The sequence below is a fragment of the Lissotriton helveticus genome, chromosome 2_1, assembly GCF_964261635.1.
Source record: "Lissotriton helveticus chromosome 2_1, aLisHel1.1, whole genome shotgun sequence".
NCBI classification, from domain to species: Eukaryota; Metazoa; Chordata; class Amphibia; order Caudata; family Salamandridae; genus Lissotriton; species Lissotriton helveticus.
Window position 1 is genome coordinate 1086616339 of NC_136059.1, and position 23670 is coordinate 1086640008.

The following is a 23670-nucleotide window of genomic DNA, read 5'->3' on the forward strand; positions in this document are numbered from 1 at the left end:
AGGGTGAATTTGTAAGTGTTAGGGGCAGATTTACAATCTCCTTCTGCCTCTTTTACACCGCTATTGCATCACTTTTCTGATGCAGCAGTGGTGCAAAAGATCATAGTGTGTGGTATTTACAATGTAATGCATGTGGGAGTTGCGTCACTTAGTAAATTCTTGTACCAGAAGGAGACATTCCTACATGGAGAGATAGGGAGTGTTCCGGCACAGGAACACCTCCTAAAAGTGGCTGAGTAAAATTTACAAGATTTCACTTTCTCAGTTTTGGGCTCATGCTGTGTCAAAACCCTGCACTTGCTTGAAACAGGTGTAAGGATTGATACAGCATTCTGAGCATAAGGCTCCCACAGCATTGCTGAAAATGCGTTGCACTTGCAACATAACTCAAGCAATGTGCTACCTTCATGGCAAAGATACATCACATATCTGTTTCGTTTTTGCTCCATGGTGCACCACATTGTAAATACAGCACATCCATGGTGGTGATGTCACAGTACACAATATCTGGTATATCCCTGGAGATATGCCAGTTATTGTAGATCTGCCCATTACTGTATTAATGTAGTAAATAGATTACTACACACTAACCAATGAGTCACTACAAAAGTTTAACAGGAGTGATAGAGTGGTTGGTGGAAGTGTAAGGATACAGACTGCGAAATTGAAGGTATAAAAGGCAAATTTATAGGTGCATAGCAGACTTCAAGTATAGTTTATAGGGGTTGGAAGCAGTCCATGGCCTAAGGCGTACTATGCTCCATGAGTATTTAGGGAACTTACTGAATTATAACTGCTCTGCAAGGAGAATTTTGAGCTGAATATATAACTGCTTCACTTCTGACACAGTGCATAGACAACCACTTATTGCCGAATACCTCACTACAATACTAAAACAGCAGTGTGAAAATGTTTAGTGGAACTGTAAGGATAGAGAGTGGGCAATTGAAGGTTTAAAAGGCAAGTTTGCAAGTGCATACAAGAGTGCATGCATAGTTTTTAGGGATTTGAAGCAGTGCATGCACTAAGGCCTACTTTGTCCCATTAGTACTTGGATACTGGCTGAATGATTACAATTCTGCAAGGAGAGTGTCTAGCTGAATGTATAGCAGCTTCACTTTTAGAACAGTGTATAGATAAGCACATACTGCTGTATGGTTCACTACAATACTGAAACAGTAATGTGAAAGTGTTTGGTGAAAGTGTAAGGATACAGACTGGGGAATTAAAGGTATAAAAGACAAGTTTTCAGGTGCATAAAAGACGGCAGGAAAAGTCTATAGGGGTTTAAAGCAGTCTATGGCCTAAGACATATTTTAATGCAAGAGTACTTAGGTTACCAACTGGATGATTACAGTTCTGCAAAGAAACTGCCTGTCTAAATTATTAACAGCTTCAGTTTTACCACAGTTCATAGATATGCAAATACTGCTGAATGGCTCACTACAATATTGAATCAGTAGTGTGAGAGTGTTTGGTGAAAGTCTAATAATACAGACTAGGGAATAGAAGCTATAAAAGACAAGTTTGCCGGTGCATAGAAGAGTGCATGCGTAGCCCACTTTGCACCATGAGTACTTGGGTACTAGCTGAATGATTACAATTCCTCAAGGAGAGTGTCTTAAACCATTCTTATTATATAATAATAAATGTATTCTTGTAACATCTCATAATTTGTTAGAGCTTCTAAAATAATTTCATCAGGTATTTCATTTTCCTGGTTATCAATTTCAAAGTCATATGATCAAGCTCGATGTCATTTGATGCTTTCACAAAATCAGCATCCAAGGTTTTGTCTAGAAAATCACAGCTGATATCTGGAGCATTTATTTCCTCCTCTTCATTCTCGCTACTTGTAAAAGGTATGTTCAGCTCTTCTATGACACTGTTACTAATTTTGAAACCGTCTTCCATATTGTTTTGTTGATTTTCCATACTAAATTTCTTATGTTGTAGGTCCTTGTACAAAAACATAAACACTTCATTGTATCATTTTTCCAAATACAGAACACAAAACTAACTTCATCAACTATTTTGCCCTTTAAAAAATATCATACAAATAGCATTCTCAACTACTTTATAAGATTATATAAATATAATTATTTATATGAATGTTCAGTTTTTAAAATGTCTTACATTTTCAAACCAGTCACTCCTTATCACTATAGGAAAAAACTCAGGCTGTTATAATAAAATGCACTACTAAAAAAAGTACAATATGTCTATTCACCTTACCTGTTCCAAACTAGTAGATGTGTTGTAGTAAAATGCAAAGAATACTGGTACACTCAGATATATATATATTAAGTTTTTCAAATGTATATAAAAGATACAAACCATCTTTGCACACTTATGTACTCCATCCATGTTTTGTTACTTCAGCTCTGTAGAAGCACATTCCATCGGTCATTTTTAACAGTTACTTATACATATCTTAAACATAATAAATAATAAAAACATTATATATTATAAAATTAGCATCTGTGAAGACAAAAAAAAATACAGTTACAATATATCCTTTACAACACAAAATAATTTGTAAAGCATTTTATTTGCCTTATTTGCTGTTCTCAGAATATATTGAAATTCACTAGAAACAGTGAGTTCAATAGTACTCATCACATAACAGCGGGCAAAAAAAATACAATCAATAAGATTATCTTTAAAAAAAGACATTCAACATTTTCAATAAAAAAATAGAAATAAACCATATGTTAAATGTTGTTTTCAAACATCAATTTCTTACGTAACTATGAGATATCTCAAATAAACAATCTTAAAATACCAAAACACTATCATTAATTTTCATACACTGAAAACAAAGTTACTTTTAAATATATGCTGACAAAATATACAACAAATACTCTTTAATAGTTTTAGATACTTTTCCTCATGGCCAAATAGTATATCTCAAATTCTTAGTAAAGAAGTTCCCCAATAGTAATCCTCAGCATCCGTCTCCCACCTTTCTGATCAAAAACCACCGACATCATTTGCAATGTCCCCCAGGGCTCAGCCCTCAACTTGACGCTATTCAACATCTACACGGTACCCTAACACAAATGACCCGCCATCACAACCTGAACATTATCTGCTAAGACAACGACACCCAACTCATCTTCTCCCTCACCAAGGAGCCACAAACCACCGAAAGACGTAACCAACTGCATAAGGATCAACTCTCTAAATCTCAACTCGGACAAACACATACAATGACTACAACGAGTCCAAAACACTTCCGTCCGACTGATCATTAATGTCCCCTGCCGCAGGCACAACACCCATCACCTGAGAGATCTACACTGCCTTCACGTCAACAAGAGGTTCACCTTCAAGCTCCCTACCCTCACTTACAAAGTACTCTATAAAACCAGTCCAACCTACCTTAACAGCAGTAATCCTGAGAGGCCAAATTTTGTTCCTAACGTTTTGGCTTTAAAAATATTAGGTAAGAATTTGGTGACTCTTTAGGCAAACGTTGTTTAAAAACCAATTGACTATCATTACAATGTATCCAACCTTTTAGACATTTTCAATAACAGTGTAATGTCCAGATGTTGTAGAAGGTCCATCATGAAAAAGATTTGCTACAGCTACAAAAGTTCTTCCTGATATTGATAGTTGAGTAGCTTCAACATTTTTAATTAAAGTTTCCAGTTTTCTTCCATCAGCTCTACAACGTTGCAGCATTAAAATTACATACTGTCCACATCTCTGTATAAATAATGTTGATGACATTACTGATTTACATTGGCTACACTCCATGTTTTGACTTGCTCCTCTAACTAGATTGTTAAAAGACACTGATTCACAGTCTGGTAAACTCAAATATATAAATCTTTCACTGTCTATGTAAGTACTACATGTAAACAAACAATTTTCACAGTCATGTTGCCATTTATAAGAAAGTCCAAAAAGGTTTTCAATATCTATACCTTCATCTTCTAATAAAACAAGCATATACATTAGAAATTCCTGACAATCTTGCTGAATATTCTGCATAAATTGAGTACAACCAGAACATATGTCCAAAACATTTCGAATATCAGAAACACTTTGTATTTTACTTTTATCACTACTACATTTCTCATAAACAGAATACAACAAGGAACAGAACCTTCCTTCCCAATTTTCAACAATTTGCTGTTGTAAACTTTCAAGAAAAAAACAACATTTACAACTACATTAGCAGAGCCGTTGACACCAGAACTATTTTCAAACTGATAACCAACATTGTCTTCAACACCGTCATTTTTCTTTTTGTTTGCAATCACAACTTCATCTTGTTTTTTTTCTTTCTCTACAGCTTCACTACAGATATTCTCAAATCTTCTTTTTCTACCTACCACACGCTTTTCAAATACTGGATATTGACCTAAATTGGGTGCGTATTCTCTTCTTAACCTGTTATACTCTTTCACACTATTCAAATCTGCACTAATTTTTGTCTCATCAAAATCAATCAAGTACAATCCAGATAAAGTTCTCACTCGAGACAGAGCAACATATGCCATACCTTCTTTAAACACGGTACTTCCAATATTCACTAAAGCACTATCTACACTTAAACCTTGAGATTTATGAATGGTCACCGCATACGCCAAAGAAATAGGAAACTGTTTTCTGCAAACATACAAATCTTTTACAAGCAAAAACCAAGCTGAACAGCGACTAAATTGTTGTACTTCTTCAATTTCATCAAATTTGATTTTCAAAAATTCAATACCATCTCAATTTACATAATTAACGAAATCAACAATTTTACCCATTGCTCCATTTACTAAACCTTTTTCCACATTCAAATTACGGCGTAAAATTACTCTACAGTTTACACATGCATATAAATTCTTTTCTAAACCAGCAGTTTTACTTATCAATTTCTCTAAAGAATCCAATTTCCTCTTCAACTTTTCGGTCAAAATAATAGTGATTCCTTCATGTTCTATTTTATCAATAGCTTCCAATTTAATAATTTCTTCATTTTCCAACTTTAACATTTCTTCATTGAATATAGAACATTCACGCAGTGTTGGCATTAAGCTGATTACAGATTTGTTTTCTGCAATTCTCATATATATTTTCTCAGGAACAATATTTTCATTTGGGAACAAATTGGAAAGTAATCGTCTCTGTAAAGCCTGTTTGCAATGTTCTGTCACTTTTCCAATTCTTATATCTTGAAGAATACTTCCATAATCTGCATCATTTGCCTGTCACATATTTGTAATAAGTTCCTTATATTCAAAATATGACCAAATGTTAACATTTCCAATGCTCCCCAAAGACTTTCTGGGATCTTCATGCGCCAGTGTTTTAAACACTGGTTGTCCTTTTACAGGAGTAAGTTGTAGTAGATCTCCAAAAAATATCAGGTGCTTTCCTCAAAATAATGCGTCATAGTCTGTTTTAAGAATGTGCTGCATTCTTAAATGCACAAAGGCACGCATTAAGTTTGATACCATGCTTACCTCATCAATAATGAGAAGTTTAATTTTCTTTAACCTCATAACAAGCTTCTACAGATAGCTTGTGGTATTCCAATTTGTTTTCATGCTCTACTGGTAGCATTAATAAATGATGTAAAGTAATTCCTTTAATATTGTGTGCCGCCAACCCAGTTGGAGCAGTGACAAAACAAGACAAATGCAACTCAGTTGTTTTCTGTAGATAAGTTGTAATTACTTTAATTAAAAAAAATGTTCCTGTTCCAGCTTGTCCACTCATGTCAATTCGGATAGGTTGAAATGATGAGCAAGATCACTCTTTCTTTTCATGAAGTAATCCATGGTTGATCTGTTCTCTCACTTGCTCATATATTTGTTTCTGCTCAACATTTAGTTGTTCTTCCAAGTTTACTAAGTTTGTTACATCTTCTTGAGCTTGATACATTGCTGTTTTCCACCTCTTCCATAGCAGTTACTGCTTCATTTTGAACAATTGGTTCTCCTAGGGGGTCCTGACTAAACGGAGAACTGTCTCTAGCAATCTCTGCTGCAATTGTAGCTTCTTGCTCAATTTCGTCATTCAACATTTTCACATAATTAGAAAAAACAGGACATTCTATAGTATCTTTACGTGCGTTGAAGGAATCTTCATAGCTCTCAAAATCTCCAACTAATTCCGATTCTGAACGCCATGGCTTGAAAAGTTGCAAAAAAGCTAAGTAGTAAAATTCCCTTTTGTCAAGAAATTCGCAACTCAGTTTACGGTGATTAATCAAATGTCCTTTTCTTTGTTTTACCAAACATCCTTCAGAACCAATCATGGCATATATACTATTATTGATGTTTTCTGTAATGTTCCATTTAAAAATATAATTTTTCAGCACTTCATAGAGACAATTGTTCTCAAGATGATGACTTCTATTTGGATAATATGTATCCAACATATTAGTTTTCACAATATCTGTACTTTCTGGCTCTTTTCAGCTAAATATTCAATTTCTTGTACAAATTTAAGTACTCAATTTCGTGTTGCAGCAAGACCTAGACTCACCCAAATGATTCTTCTAGATTTGGAGTATAGACGTGCAGATGATAAGCGATCAGAGCATTCATATGCTCCAATTTCTCGTTGAGATAACATCTTCAAACCATAACTACATCATTTCTTACTTAGACTCTTCTCGTGGGAAATCTCTTCCCACATTTCCTTCAATTCCGTCTTTTCTGATTTTGTTATGTAGGATGTTACATATAGAGCAATAGCAATAGAATTGTCCGCAACATATTGAATATCCATGTTAGCATTCCACAATGACAAAATGACTGAGTTGTAGTCATTTATGTATTTTGACTCTTCATTTCTTCTTAACTTGTAGGTATTTTTTTGAGACTTTCTTGTTATAGTATGTCGCAAAGATGACTTAAAACTGTTCACTCTTCCTTTCTATTTTACAGGACGTGGAAATCCAAAACGACATTTGGTGTAGAATTTCTCCTTAGATTTGTACTTTCAACTACAGTATTTCCCACAACGATGGCTTTGGAATCATAAGACTTGTTGTCTTAAGTCTTTATCTTGTGTACTTTTGGGTATATCACATGTAGCACATTCTTCAATAAAAGACAACACAGTATCATCTGAGTCTGTTCCAAATTTGGTAGCATCTTTTATCCATATTAGCATATGTATGTGAGGAGCACCTCTCGCTTGATACTACTTTCTCCAAAAGAAATCCAGAACCTCTCCAAGAGGAGGATTTTTTTTATTGGTGATAAAAGACATCATAGCTTCAAATCTATGATTGAAATACCTACATACATTAACTGGATCCAAAGAGCACAATTCTCCAGGTGTCTTGTATTCAGTATTTAGTATATTTGGATTTGCCTCTGGAAGAAATTGAAGTAAATCATCCCAAGCATAGCTCAGAGTAAGGAACCATGTAGGAGTTCCTAAGTTCCTTAGCATACATTTTAGTTCTCCATGACGATGGTACCAGTACTCATTAGTACCACGCTGACATGCCATGAGATTAATTAGCTGAGATTCCAAAACATTATCTTTCTGCTGTACTTTATCGATAAATTCCTTCGCCGAAATATTTTGCAGATGCACACCTGTTGTCAATATATGGTTTACTGCATATGAAAGTCCAGACAAATCGCTCTCAAACAAAAGATGAAACAAATACAGAATACATTGTCAAAATCTTGTATCTTCTGCATACAATCTTGATGTCCGGTATTCAGATGCAGGAATCTGCACAGGTCCTTCATCATGTCATCCTCCTTTTCCTGTGGGAAACAACAAGCTTCCAGGCGTTTTTCCCATACACTAATGGGACTTCTCTCTGCTTCTTTCATTTGGAATAACTCTATAGGATTCCCTATCACTTCTTTAGAATGAAGTGGATGAACACTATAATGTACGTAGATTTCTTCAGTTTTGGACACATCCACTTTTTCAATTTGACCAGATAGCGAGTCACTATCTTCTTCTACAGTTATTTCTTCTTCTCTCACATACACATTTTTATAATATTGATTATTTTTTACCAGATACAACATTGCCTTTTCCACTTTCCTAACATCCACTAATTCTTGCCAGATTTTCTTACTCTTAGTAGGAACGCCATTAACAAGAATAACTAAAGGTTCATCTTCTACATTTTCTACACCAATTGTTTCAATATTTTTCTTTAAATCTAGAGGCAAATATACAACTCTTCCCTTTAATCCTGTCTGTAAATCTGAAGGAGGCAATTTTCCTGTCTTAGGCTCCATACGAACAATAGCCTGAAATGGATGCACACATTGAATAAGAATAGACTCATAGGTATTTAAATCCATCAGTTCAGAAGGAATATTAACCAACTCAAGATTATTATGCACAGCTCTAGCAGGCATTTTGTTCTCATCTAATTTGTTATAACAATATTTACAAATACGCTGATCAGAACTCAAATCAAAATAATTCTCTACCAACAAATAAGTTGCAAATTCCATCCACTCATGATTATTTTCCTTTTCACTTTTTAAATACAGATCAACAGTCCTGGTCTGATTTTTCTAATGAGTACGTCGACAACAAACACAAGAATAATTTGGCCTTTCACCTGAAATTACCTTAAACTTTGTAATTTCTTGCTCAAAATTTTCTGTACTACAATGTTGTACATTCTCTTCCACATTTCCTTCTATTAATGTATCAATTTATGCACGGTCTTCCTCAGGACCAAAGTAACTAACCTGAATATCATCACAAACGTTCATTACATCTGATACAGATCCACGCAAAAGAGCACTGTTCAACTTTTTTAACATTAGTGCTGGACTTTACAATCTTCAGACTAATTTCCTCATTTTAGTATGATGTACTGCTAACATCCTGAAATGGTGAAAACACTTCAACATACTTTTTTAGAAAGACAAGGCAGAGAATGACCTAGCAAACCAGTATTTTCTCTCACTCTGCAAGGGTCTAGTCCTTGCAACATCTTAATCTTTTGTTTACCACTTTTCTTAGCATAGTTACATACGAAATTGCGTAAAAAATCAATAGATTCCTGCCGTACACTACAAATACTACTACAAGTGTTCACTAGAGTATTAGGATGTCTCACTAAAACTTCATCAGGTAACACCTCTTCTGCATTTCTAGGAACAATGTTCTCTTTCTCAATAGGACAACCATTTCTAACCTTATAAGCACGACCACTGGTGTCAACTGCATGCAATAAATCATTACTCTGAAAATAACTCTCTTCATTAAAAAAAGACTCAGAACTTGAACTATGTTTCAATTCACCCAAAAAAATCAGAAAAATTACTTCTGTTAATTACTCTTCTCCACTTACTTTTGGCCTTCATTAAATGGATTGGCTTATCTAGTGATCGAATTCTATTGATTACTAAAATAAACAATTTTTTTTTAAATTCCAAAGCTTTCTCAACTACATTTTCTATATGTTTCTTCTTCTTATAAAATGCTGTTTTTTTGTACATTTATTCACTTCCTTGATCAAAGTCGACAAAACTATTATAAAACATTCTTTTTCTAATTTCCTGAAATTGATTCTTCCTCCTTTTACTATACACTGTTTTTTTCACAAGATGAATTCCCATGGTTGTTCTCTTTTCTCTTGCTTTTATTTTTAGTTGCAGATACACAATTTGTATTTTTAACATTGTGCACACTACTCCTTGTATTTGATAAGTTCTTCAAAAAGTTTTTCGTTCTCTTACCAGAACTTTTTTTCTTTTTGTTCACACATTGTTGTTCAGGTAAATCTTGTGGATGATAATATAATAATAAGCTTTATACGTTGTTTCCTCTTTTCACTTTTTGAAAGCATGATGAATTTCTCTTACTGTTGATAAATAGAATCTGTAATAAAAAATATATATAACATTATTAAAAAAAATTAAGCAGTTCATCTGCTAAGCCCTACTTCACTGCGTCAATACTTGAGTACTGACGAAAAGATTACACTTCTTTAAGGAGAGTGCCTGACTGAATATATAAGTATTTCAGCGTATGAGGACACACAAGCAGTATGAGGAAAAGGGAAGAATATGAAGAGAGAGGAGTGAGAATGAAGAAATAGAGAGGAGTAAAAAAACACACATGTGTATAAGTAGGCAGGGATGTGTAAGAGGAAAGAGGGAGAAGTATCAGAAAATACAGGAGAATATAATGAGAGGACGGAGCATGAGGAAAGGGGTACAAATGAGCAGAGAGGGTGGAGTTACAGGAAAAAAGGGGGTATGAGGAGAGAAGAAAGAGTATGAGGAGAGAGAGAGTGTGAAGAGAGAGAGGGGAGAATATGGAAAAAGAGTCGAGTATGAGCACAGACAGGGGGACTATAAGGACAATGGGGAATATGAGTAGAAAGGATGGAGTAACAGGACAGAGAGGGGAATATGAGGACAAGAGGGAGTATGAAGATAAGGAGCACTATGAGGAGAGAGAAGTGAGAATAAGGAAAGAGGAGGAATATCAGAAGAGAGTGGACAGTATAAGGAGAGAGAGGTAGACTGTAAGTAGAGAGGGGGGAAATATGCAAAAAAAAGGCAAGTATAATTTCTTAATGTACACAGACGCTCAGTGTGATTCTAGACAAAAAATATGAGCCCATGCATTTTACCAAAAAACATTTACTATTCTAAAACGGTTAAGTGATTGCACACACTCCATTTATATAACTACTACATTTCAGTGCCCAACCTGACTCATTTTGCAAATACATATGCAATTTGCTACATTAGTTTTGCCAACATTTCATCCAAAAAAGTGACACAATAGAATAACAAAGAGGCACAAGGGGCCTGTAAATCTACACAACAGTTTCTGCAGCAGTGTATGTATACTGACTGTGAAATTCTTAACAGGCAGGTATGAGGAGAGAAGGAGGAGTAAAAGGAGACAGGAGAAAGTATAAAAACAAGGGAGAGCATTACGAGACAGGGGACACAATAAGGAAAGAGGAGGAACATGAGGAGAAACAGAGAAGTATGAACACTGAGAGGAGGAGAATGAAGACAGAGGAAATATAAGGACAAAAGGGATTATGAGGAGAGAGGGGAAAGTAAGAGGAGAGAGGGACAGTATGAAGACAGGAAGGAGTATTAGGGGAGAGAGGGAAGAATGAAGTATGAGCACAGAGAGGGAGACTATGAGGACAGTGGAGAATGTGAGTAGAAGGGGGAATTTGAGCAGAAAGCGAGGAGTAACAGGACAGAGAGAGGAATATGAGGACAGGAGGAGGGAAAAGAGGCGCAAGGAGCTTTTAAATCTGCCCAAGAGTGTATGGGGCAGTGTAGGGAGGTATGATGACAGAGGGAGGAGTAAGAGGACAGAGGAGGGATTATAAAAAGAAGGGAGAGTATTAGGAGACAGAGGAGACAATGAGGACAGAGGGGGAATATGAGGACAGGGGGGGACTATGAGGACAATGAGCACTATGAGGAGAGAGAAGTGAGAATAAGGAAAGAGACGGAATATCAGAAGAGAGGAGACAGTATAAGCAGAGAGAGGTAGACTGTGAAGAGAGACGGGGGAGATTATGGAAAAAGGGGCAAGTATAATTCCTTAATGTACACAGACACTCAGTGTGCTTCTAGACAAAAAATATGAGACAATACATTTTACCAAAACACATTTACTACACTAAAACGGTTAAGTGACTGCACACATTCCATGTATATAACTACTACATTTCAGTGGACAACCCTGACTCATTTTGCAAATACATTTCCAATATGCTACATTATTTTTGCCAATATTACATCCAAAAAGTGACACAATAGAACAACAAAGAGGCGCAAGGGGATTGTAAATCTGCCCAAGAGTGTATGCAACAGTGTATGTATACTGACTGCGGAATTGTTAAGAGGGAGGTATGATGACAGAGGGAGGAGTAAGAGGACATAGGAGGGAGAATAAAAAGAAAGGAGAGTATTACGAGACAGAGGAGACAAAGAGGGCAGAGGAGGAATATGAGGACAGGGGGGACAATGAGGACAAGGAGCACTATGAGGAGAGAGAAGTGAGAATAAGGAAAGAGGGGGAATATCAGAAGAGAGGAGACAGTATAATCAGAGAGAGGTAGACAGTGAGGAGAGAGGGGGAGATTATGGAAAAAGGAGCAAGTATAATTTCGTAATGTACACAGACGCTCAGTGTGATTCTGGACAGAAAATATAAGACCATACATTTTACCAAAACACATTTACTACACTAAAACGGTTAAGTGACTGCACACATTCCATGTCAATAACTACTACATTTCAGTGGACAACCCTGACTCATTTTGCAAATACATTTCCAATATGCTACATTATTTTTGTCACCATTACATCCAAAAAGTGACACAATAGAACAACAAAGAGGTGCAAGGGGATTGTAAATCTGCCCAAGAGTGTATGCAACAGTGTATGTATACTGACTGGGGAATTGTTAAGAGGGAGGTATGATGACAGAGGGAGGAGTAAGAGGACAGAGGAGGGAGTATAAAAAGAAGGGAGAGTATTAGGAGACAGAGGAGACAATGAGGACAGAGGGGGAATATGAGGACAGGGGGGACTATGAGGACAAGGACTACTATGAGGAGAGAGAAGTGAGAATAAGGAAAGAGGGGGAATATCAGAAGAGAGGAGACAGTATAAGCAGAGAGAGGTAGACTGTGAGGAGAGAGGGGGAGATTATGGAAAAAGGGGCAAGTATAATTCCTTACTGTACACAGACACTCAGTGTGCTTCTAGATAAAAAATATGAGACCATACATTTTACCAAAACACATTTACTACACTAAAGCAGTTAAGTGACTGCACACATTCCATGTATATGACTACTACATTTCAGTGGACAACCCTGACTCATTTTCCAAATACATTTCCAATTTGCTCCATTATTTTTACCAACATTACATAAAAAATGTGACTCAATAGAAGAATAAAGAGGCGCAAGGGGCTTCTAAATCTGCCCAAGAGTGTATGCAGCAGTGTATGTATACTGACTACAAAATTGTAGATTTAGAACACAAGTCTAATTCTGAGCAAGCAACACTATTAACTACCCTTCAACTAAAAAAGTGACTGCACACATTCTACATTTTTTAGTACTGCACTTTATTGCACAAAGGTGACTCACTAAACACATTAACTTACCAAATGATTTTATCACAATAGTTATCCAAATGCAGACAAACTCAGAATATGATTCTACAAACTTTAGAAGAATAAACACATTACTCTTACTAAAAATAAAATAAACCACATACATTCCCTAACAATTTATCAACTCACCTCTCAAACTGATTTGTAGATTAAGAAGAATGCAACTCACACAGCAGATATTCTTATACAGAATCTCTCTACTTCAGTGTTTGCATTAAAACCAAAGAATGGCATATTTTCCCTCTCAATTTACACATATATACATGGCAATAACAAATCAAATTCCTTTACACATTAATTCAAAACTAAACACACATTTCTATTGGTTCAACATTTCAACCCTTTCCAACTGACATAACTTTGCACCCTACCCCCAACAGATAATGCAAAAGTCAACTGTACACAGAGGTCAAAAGTTCAGCACTCTATAAAACACTGCTCCTCAACAAGTGTAGACTGTGCATAAGTAGTTACTTATAAGTACCAATAAAGAGAAAAGGTCTCATTAGAACCAACTAACATATAAACACATAAACTTGATAGATATCTGTAAAATATATTTTTTATTGATTTTTTCTTGATTAGGTACGCTTACGGGACGACTTACAGACTTCGCACCGTACGTAGTACGTACGTGCATGGTACGTGCACTGTAAATCTACCATAAAAAAAATAGCCTTTATCACGAATTTTTTATAATCCCCGGTGACTCCATCCCCCGGGGCTTTAAATGTATGTATGCAGGGGGGCGCATGGCCTCCCCGCAGCCCCAGGGACCGCCACCCCCGGAGTGCCTTTTTTATAAAAAATGTAAAAAAAACACCTGGGTGGGGGGGGGTTAGCCCCCCCCCACGGTCCCCAACATTATATTTGGGCCCCGGGGTATGGGGTCCCCCAGGATTTTAAGAATTTGTGATAGAGGCTATTTTTTTTACGGTAGATTTACCGTGCGCGTACCATGCACGTACTTAGGACGTACGGTGTGAAGTGTGTAAGTCGTCCAGTAAGCGTACCTAAGGAAGAACAAATAAAAGATTTTGACCTTGGGGATCATTGTAAAACCCCCTAAACAGCCCTAGCGGGTCAGGAAGTCCTATAGCAAATAGCAAACTTTTCTTGTCAATATACACACTCAATCTACACACATATACAAATAAATAACAAATCACATTTATTCCCACATTAAATCAAAACAAAACACACTTTTCTATTGCTTGGACTTTTGAACCCTTTCCAACTGATAAAACTTTCAACCCTTCCCCCATTCCACATTCCGCCAGTTACCATAGAAACACTTCAGGGAACACCCACAGGTGAAATGTTCATCATACATTGTTGCAAATCAAAACAGCAAGGGTGCTTGACTTGTCAATATACCAGCTTATCTTAAGTAATGTTCATTTCTATCACTTTTTCTTAACCAATAAATAACAGGCTTTTAAAAAACAGAAAATGTCACCCTAGTTTTTTATCTAAAAAGTTTTCTAACAACCAATAACTTATTTGCTTTTTTCAAAATTCCACTTATCCACCATTTTAGAAATAAAAATCTTCAAACTTCCCTTTCATTTACAGAGACCATCTGAGTGCATCCAGACCTCTCTTCAAGATGCTTAGAGTGTGGATTGTGGGACACAGCTATATTTTCTGGAGTCAAAGGTACGCAGAACAGAAAGGAATTCACAAAGTCCTAGGTTTACCAAATGTAGACATTAAATGGATTGGACAGAGAGGGTTAAAGTGGCACAAATTGATGCCATTGGTAAAATCCTTTTTGCATCTCCAACACCCTGACCTCTTAATTGTGCACTGTGGTGGCAATGACCTAGGCACTTTGACTGGGGTAGATCTGGAAATGTTTATGAAGGACACCTTTGCTGAACTGATGTCACTTTTCCCCCAAACTTCCTTTATCTATTCTAATATATGCCAAAGGCAGAATTGGAATTGGTCCAATCAATTTTGTCCACAAATTGAGAAAGCTAGGAAACATGTGAATAAATCTGTTTCTGCTTTCCTCTGAGACTATAGAATGGGGTCCATTCACAACAACAATCTGTGTTTCAATATGTAAGTCTTCCTCATGAACTTTAAACTCTACATCGGTACTTACTTGTGTAGGTACTAAAATCTCCCAATAAACACAGGGGCTCTTTTTAGAGCCACCCAACATGTAAACACATACACTTCATAAATATCTAAAAAATATTTTTATTTTTCTTGCTTAGGTACGCTTACAAACTTCTCACCGTACGTGCATGGTACGTGTAAGCTAAATCTACTGTAAAAAAAATAGCCTCTACCACAAATTTTTATAATCCTCAGGGACCCCATCTTCCGGGGCCCAAATACAACGTTGGAGCCCCAATGCCCCCACGATCCCAGGCTCCAGCCCTACCATAGCAAACAGCAGTGTCCTGGGGTTTGGCACCCCAGGACGCTGTAGGAGCCGGCCCTGAGTGGTGGCGGTCCCCAGGGCCATCAAATGCTCCAGGAGGGGGGCAGCAAGGCCCCCCTCTCAACATTCAAAAGCCCCAGGGGCTGGTGGTCCCCACACACAGGTAGTGTGAACATTGGGTAGGCTGTGGAAATCATGTCCGCAAAACAACGATGCGCGTCATTGAGGCAATGTTCACTAGGCTGTGGAAAACATATTGGGAAAACAACAATACGCCGTATTGCGGCCTTCCTTTAATATAATGTGGAGTAATGTTTACTTATAATGCGGTGTTTACTTTTATCATGGATAGTGTCACTTTGTTAGAGGACATTTAATATTATGTGGGAGGGTGTGTTCTCTCCGTGTGTGTGGAACAAAAGGAATGTTTAATTGGCTAAGGTGTTCTCCAACAAAAAGCTTAATGTTCATTGACTGCGAACCATTGAAAGAAGTGTTTCCAGCCATTCCCTTCCCCTCCGCGGAGTAGCAACGACATCTGATTGGCTCACATGTTCTAGCGCCTTGAGACCCTCTGGGTGAGTAGTGCGCTATATAAATGCTATGATTGATTGATTGATTGAGGGAGGAACCTCCGGAGCTTAATATTCATTGGCTGTGAACCATTGAAAGTAGAAGTATTGCCAGCCATTCCCTTTCCCTCACGGAGTAGGAGGGACATCTGATTGGCTGATGTGTTCCAAGGAGGACCTTCCCAAGCTTAATGTTGATTGGCTGTAAGCCATTGAAAGTAGAAGTGTTGCCAGGCATTCCCTTCCACTACGCAGAGTATCAGGGACAGCTCATTAGGAAACGTGTTCCGAGGAGGACCTTCCCAAGCTTAATGTTCATTGGCTGTGAAGCATTAAAAGTAGAAGTGATGGAAGCCATTCCCTTTCCTTCTGCGGAACTCCATGGATATTCTATTAACTAAAGTGTTCCGAGTATAAGTTTACTCCTTATTGGGTGGGAACGGTTCACTGTTGTCAGCCATTTTGTGACGCACTTCAAAGGAGTACAGGGAAACAAAGTAGTAGAAGGGAGTGTAGGAACACTATTAACTCTGTACAGTGGTCACAAGGAGGTGGACAGGGACTGTGAAGGTAAAAATAGTTTTTTATACATTTTAAGGGCCATTTATATAATTTACGATTTACAAATCATGTTGGGGAAAAAACATTGTGTTACAGTCTTCTTTTTATTAAGACAGTGGGTGGGATAGTTCACAGGAACATCATTTATTTATAATATGGTGGTTACTTTTCTGAAGGGGAGTGCTACATCTTTGGAGGAAATATTATAATATGGAGGAGGAAGTTGAAAAAGAAAGCGCACTGTTGCGGTCTTCATTTAAATAAGGTTCTAAGTAACCTCCTTCTCGGGAGCAATGTTTACTAATAATTTATAGTTATAGTGCGGTGCTTACTGCTGTCGCGGGTAGTGCTATTTCCTTGCAACAAAATAGTAGGTGTGGTTACGCTGCAAAAAATTAAGTCTAGGTTTTTATTAAGCAATCACAAAATTACTTTCTTAGGAAAGTGTAGCTGTATATATCAGAGGGGTAACAAATCAAAACGCAATTCATAAAATATCCCTTAAGCGTGGCCACACACTCCGGTTTTTTGTGTCCTATAGTTTGTAAAAGTGTTGCCCCATATACTTGTTAATATAAGAGGGCATCAGTTACTTTTACAGGAGAAGAAGAATAAGGAGCACAACAAAAAAAAAACTATGGGGAATATTATCAAGCCTTGGTGATAAAATTATCGCCGCTTTATCGGCAGAAATGGGCTCTATAATATGCTCTATGGAATTCCAATCGAAGCCCATGTTAGATGTGAAGACATCTAACATAAGCTTCGATTGGAATTCCATAGAGCATATTATCAAGCCCATTATCGCCGCTTTATCTGCAGTTTTCTGCCGATAAAGCGGCGATAATTTTATCGCCCAGGCTTGATAATATGCCCCTACATTTTTACAATCTCTATTCTGTAGAAGTTGGGAAAGTTTTGTCATAGTGCTTAGAGGTCGCTCACTGCGCTTAGAGCGCTGATCTTGTACTCCATTAAGAATATATAGAAAAGTAGTAGTAAATACAATACTATTCCTGTATACTCTATAGGGAGAATGAGAATAGGAACCACAACAAAGAACAAGAGAAATACGAAAATATCAATAAAGAAATTCAGGGTTTATAAAGGTATTCAATAAAAAAGTGTATATGTAAATAATCCTTTTTAAAACTAATTTCTAAAAATATTCTCACTATTTAAATATCTGATCAAGTAAGTTATAAAGGTCAGTCAGCTGTATTTGAGATGGTTTACTCCTGGTGGCGACAAATCTCCAATTCCTCTTGTGTGAAAATATGACACTCTACTACAATCTAGAGAGTTTCACTGATGCCACACAAAAAAAGGAAAAGGAAAATAAAGTCAAACACAAAACAAGATCAAAAACGAAATATTTTTCAGCGGTGAATATGTTCAAAGCTTTTTTTTTCGGAACTTCAAAATCTTTTGTCTTCACGCCGACGGCTCATAAACTCCTCTCAGATCATAATGAATCTGAATCTTATAATATACATATTCACAGTATATGATCAAAGGGGGGAAACAGACTAAGAAGGAGAAGCTGTTCACGTTACATATGAATCTTTAGTCTTCGTGTTGACGGGTCACCAACACCTCTGAAGTTTGCTATACACTGATTATTGCAATGTACATAGTCACAGTATATAACCTCAAAGGAGCCAGAATACTATTCTGGGTGTTCCTCGATACAATCTGCTGACGCTAAATATAAATGGCAAAAACAACCAATAACACTTTTTTTATAATACAAATCTTTAAATATTCACAAATAGCTACGTATTATAAATATCTACTATGCCATAATCAAACAACTTACAACTCCGTAATATGTTTTGTTGTCACAAAAGAAGAATCCAACACTAGAAAAGGGAACTTGCATCACAGAATGGACACGCGAAAATAACACAAAAATAAAACTAATCAAACAACGGTTGTGGTTTATATACATTTTGGTTATTGAGTAGTCTATGGAATGAAGATGAGGCTCCGCCCATTTAGATGTCACCTTTTACAGTTGACACGTGCCCCCTTTTTCACTGTTTCACTTGTGCACATGTTGTGAAAAGTTACAAAATGTGAAATGGTAAAGGTTTCACTTTCGATCCTCATTAGTATAAGTTCCTTAATATGCACATACGTTGGAGAGCTTAGAAACTGTTACCCTGCAAACCATGTAATTTCCTTTCTCGTGACTAAAAACAATTATAAATAATACATAATTCTAAAAAGAAGATATAAAAAAAATATCGTTCAAAATAGAGGAAAAAAAGTATGTGCTAATATTTCTCATCACTATGGTTTTAAATTAAAATAATACCAGCATTTGTGAAGAGTACAGCTAACCATGGAAAGGTGTGCCGGTGCTTGGGGGCATTGGGAAGAATAAGCAAGGTGTTGCTCACAGTGACATAGTGGTGGGCTAATGTGCCGCTGGAGCCTGGAATCAAACTGTGAACGCTGTTGTTCGAAGTCAGGTATCATAGCTGCTGCGTCACACTTTTTTAACACTTATATGTTAATTAGTGCTAATTAAGTTTTAAACATTGTTCTATTATAACACACAACAGACTACTGTTAAAGTTAGTTTTTCACTACAAAAGTATGCATGACTTTTTAAAATGTACTTAAAAACAATATAGGTTTCAGGGCCGTTGTAGTTAGAAATGAGCATTTATAAAAAACTTTGAAATTCACTGAAAAAACCATAGGTTTCAGGTATTTTATAGTTAGCTGGAAATTTCAATCTTACAAAACCATAGAAATTTCACCGTTATAGTTGGTTCAGCTAACTATAACTCGTGCACCCGTAATGCACTTCTCATGACGTCACATATTACATCATTCATGACATGGTCAGTGACATCACTGATGACATCATCCACATGAAAATCTGATGCACCTCCTCACACCCTAATATAACCTTTTATACACCCACTGTAAAATACAGACTACCATTTTCTAAATCATTGACACACCAATAACAGTTACTACATATGTGCTCACTGATTCCTAGGTCTACACACATCCACTCATTCATCCATACAATCACTCATACATGCAGTCACTCATCAATACAACACTATCATATGCACTCATACACCTATATAGACACTCACACACCACCTATCATCCATGCAGTTACTCACACACCTAGTCAGTCATGCAAAGAATTATTTACACTCCCATTTACTAACCTATGGAGTTATACACACACCACCTCACTTACTCATATAGATACCAACACATACTTACGCTCTTACACAATCACTGATACAAGCATGCACTCATTCATACAGCCACTCTCACAATCACTCACTCTCATATATAGTCATTTATATACTCCAACACTCACATATACTGCCTTTCACATATGTAGTTACTCACACATATATCACTGAGACATCCATTCACTCACCAATACACCTATAGACACACTCACCCACCCATACAGCCCTTTATAGATGCACACTTGAATCCATACACCCAGTGAATCACCCACTCACACATCTATGCACAGAGTCACACATCTCCCACCCACACAAACACTGAGGCACCCATACAGATACTCAGACAACCAATCAATAACCCATCTAGACACTCCTTCAGCTATTCACCAACCCATACAGCTGCTTACACTCCAACAGACAGACTGACACAGACATTCACACAGTTTAGTCACTAACCCATGCATTAAGTAAGATACATTTAATCTCTCACTTACAGAGTCAGTCATGCACCTACTAAATCATCCATTGAGACACTCATACACCCACTCATTCTTCAATACAGCTTTGCCTATATATATTAAACATATTTAAACTTTACAGAAACACACAATCACTGGATGATGTCATCAGTGATGTCATTTGAGATGTCATCAGTGATGTCACTGACCATGTCATGAGTGATGTAATATGTTATGTCATCAGCAGTGCATTGCGGGGAGCGAGTTATAGTTAGCTGAACCAACTTTAAAGGCCGAATTTCACTGGTTTTATGCAAGTGAAATGTCCAACTAACTATAACGTCCCTGAAACCTGTGTTTTTTTGAGTAAATTTGTATATATATATATATGTGTGAAAAATTAAATGGAACCTGTCATTCAGCCAGAGGAAAGCAATACAGAATCTGGAACAAGGTGAATCAATCGTAATGAAACCATCGGACAAGGGCGGGAACGTTGTCTTACAAACCAGAGACAACTACTGCAAAGAAGCTTTACGACAACTCCAAGATAAAGACAACTATGCCCTTACCACAGACGAAGAATATTCAGGACTATGCTGATCTCATCAACAAATGGTATGAGAAAGGAACACTATCAAGAGAAGAATTGTTATTCTTACAGAACAGACATCCCAAGATCCCAACGTTCTACCACCTACCCAAAGTCCACAAAGATGCTGCTAGACCACCAGGAAGATCGATTGTGTCATCGATAGGAGGACTGATGGAGAACATGTCCAAATTGATAGACTATTTTCTCGCACCCTTCGTTACACCATTGAGTTCCTATACTAAGGGCACTAAAGACTTTTTGAATCAGATCCAAGATATAAGATGGGAAACAGACTTTGTCATATTACGCTTGATATTTGCAATCAAGCCTAAGGCATTGGGACAGTTACGTTTTGGGACATCGGCCAGTCAGGTACCTGGAACATAGTGAGATGCTGTTAGAGTTCATCTCATTTTGTTTGAACAATAACATTTTTATTTTCCAGGGCCAAACATATTGGCAGTTACAGGGTCCGGCGAAGGGCACCTGCTTCGCCCCCAGTTACGCAAACTTGTTCGTGGGCTGGTGGGAGAAGCAAGTGGCCTGGGGCGATGACTAGAGTGAGTGGGTAGAAAGAGAGATCTGCTGGCGGAGATATAATGATGATCTCTTTATTATCTGGAGGGGGTCAACAACATCAACCGAACAATATATCTCCACCCTTAACAACAATGAATTGAACCTGAAATTCACTAGTGAGATGAGCACCAGCAAAGTGAATTTCTTAGATCTAAAGGTTTTTGTCAGTTCTGATGTCATCCAAACAGCCCTGTACTGTAAAACCCCGACCGGGAACTCTGTTCTACATGGACGTAGTAGCCATCCAGCGACCCTCATAAAGAGTATCCCCTATAGGGAACTACTCTGAATCAAAAGGGACAGCTCACAGACTTTAGATTATGAGAAGGCAGCTAGTGATAGCATCAAATGTTTTAAATCCAGAGGTTATTCACAGAAAACTCTGCAGTTGGCTAAAGAGAAAGTCGAAAGAAAAGAAAGACAGACACTACTGAGAGATACACACACACGTGCAAATCAGGAGAGGATACAGGGAATCTGAGACTGATCACCAATTACTCATCAGCAGCCAGTAAAATAAGAACAATTCTGTGCAAACATTGGAAAATAATAAAGTCGCTCGGCTGAGATTTGGCCGGAAGGAGAGGGGAGGAGTCAAGATGGCGGGCTGAAGCCGCCAGGTGAAGGTAGCAACATGGAACTGCTCCGCCGATACGCTACGCAGTGAACCGTGAATCGTAGGATTTGGCTGAAACGCTAGTGATTGAAGAAAGGAAGAAACCTGGGCTTACCGGGGCTATCGCTAACTGCTGCTATTGAATAACTGCTCGGCGATACTGGGCTCCCTCACAGCAAGACCCAATGCTGCTGACTGTTCTGCAGTCCTGGACACTTGCCAGGGTGTGCTCCATTCGAACGCCGAGGAGGGTGTTCAGCGGGGCGGGTCTTGGATCCTGCTCACTCGCCTTTCAGCTGTGCGCACACCAGACGCCGCGCACAGTGTTTGAATCGCCGGTCAGTCCGGAGCTGCTCACGGAGCCGATGACATCGAGGCAGACACGCTCCACAAGAACTAGGAAGATCGAAAAATCGGCGAGACAGGACAATTCAGGTACGATGGCAGCGCTGATGTCTGGCGAGTCTAAAACGCCATTAGGAGAGCGTTCTGCAAAGATAAAACCGACTATGTGCACTAATAATGCTAGCAAAGGCTCACTTAAGGATAAAGCAGACAAACAAAAACACCCTGCTATGCTAAATGAAAGTACCAGTAATGTATCTGAAACAATGCCTGTGTTAAATGAGATGGGAGGAACCACTTTAACTGGACAAAAGCCGCCCATCACGTCTGAGTTAGAGGGCAACGAACAAGGAAATAGAAGTACAGCTAATAAAGCTAACAATGCTCAGATGGCAGTTGCTATAACAGAGAAAGTGGAAACTAAGAGCAGAAGTAAAGGTACTGATAAGCTTACTAAAGTGAATAAAGTGGTACTCTCTCTAGAAAGTCATTTAAACACAGAAGTTATAACAACAAGAGAAACTCAAAGCGATAATGCAATGATATGCGTGAATGAGACGCTTGCTGAATGTATTAACCTGGAAAAGGCGCAAACTAATATGGTTAAAACGGATGGGGTTACAGTGGAACCTTGCACGAAACCTGATAAACAAAATGACGAGTGCATATTGGGAGAAAAAGCTGGAGATGACTCGCTCCAAGATAATATCGAGACAGCAGAGGAGAGCTCCAACCCTGAATACGAAGAAGTCTCTGATGAGGCCAAAACAGATGGAACTCCCAATAACAAATCTAATCTTGGTAAAGCAACTGGATCAAGGAAAACCAAAATGAAGGCTAAAAGCAAACAAAAAAATACAGTTCGTAAACCAATGACTAAAGAACCGGCTGTAAATAAGAAAGGACGCCTAGTTGATGATAGTCCATTGAGAAGATGGATTGAAGCTAAGGGCGGAGTAAAGAACATGGCTCTAAGACTATCTGGTACAAGTCCCGAAGAAGAACTAAGTCTTCAGGGAAGAAATAAATTACTCACAACGGAGTATATAAAGAAGCCAACACCTTCGAATAACGACTCAACAATTCCTCCAAGTAAAGCTAATGCAAGTATTGAAAATATCGAAAATAGAGATGTTGGTTCCCTGATGACTACCTCTAATGACACTATAGAATCAGCTGAGTCTGCGAATATGAA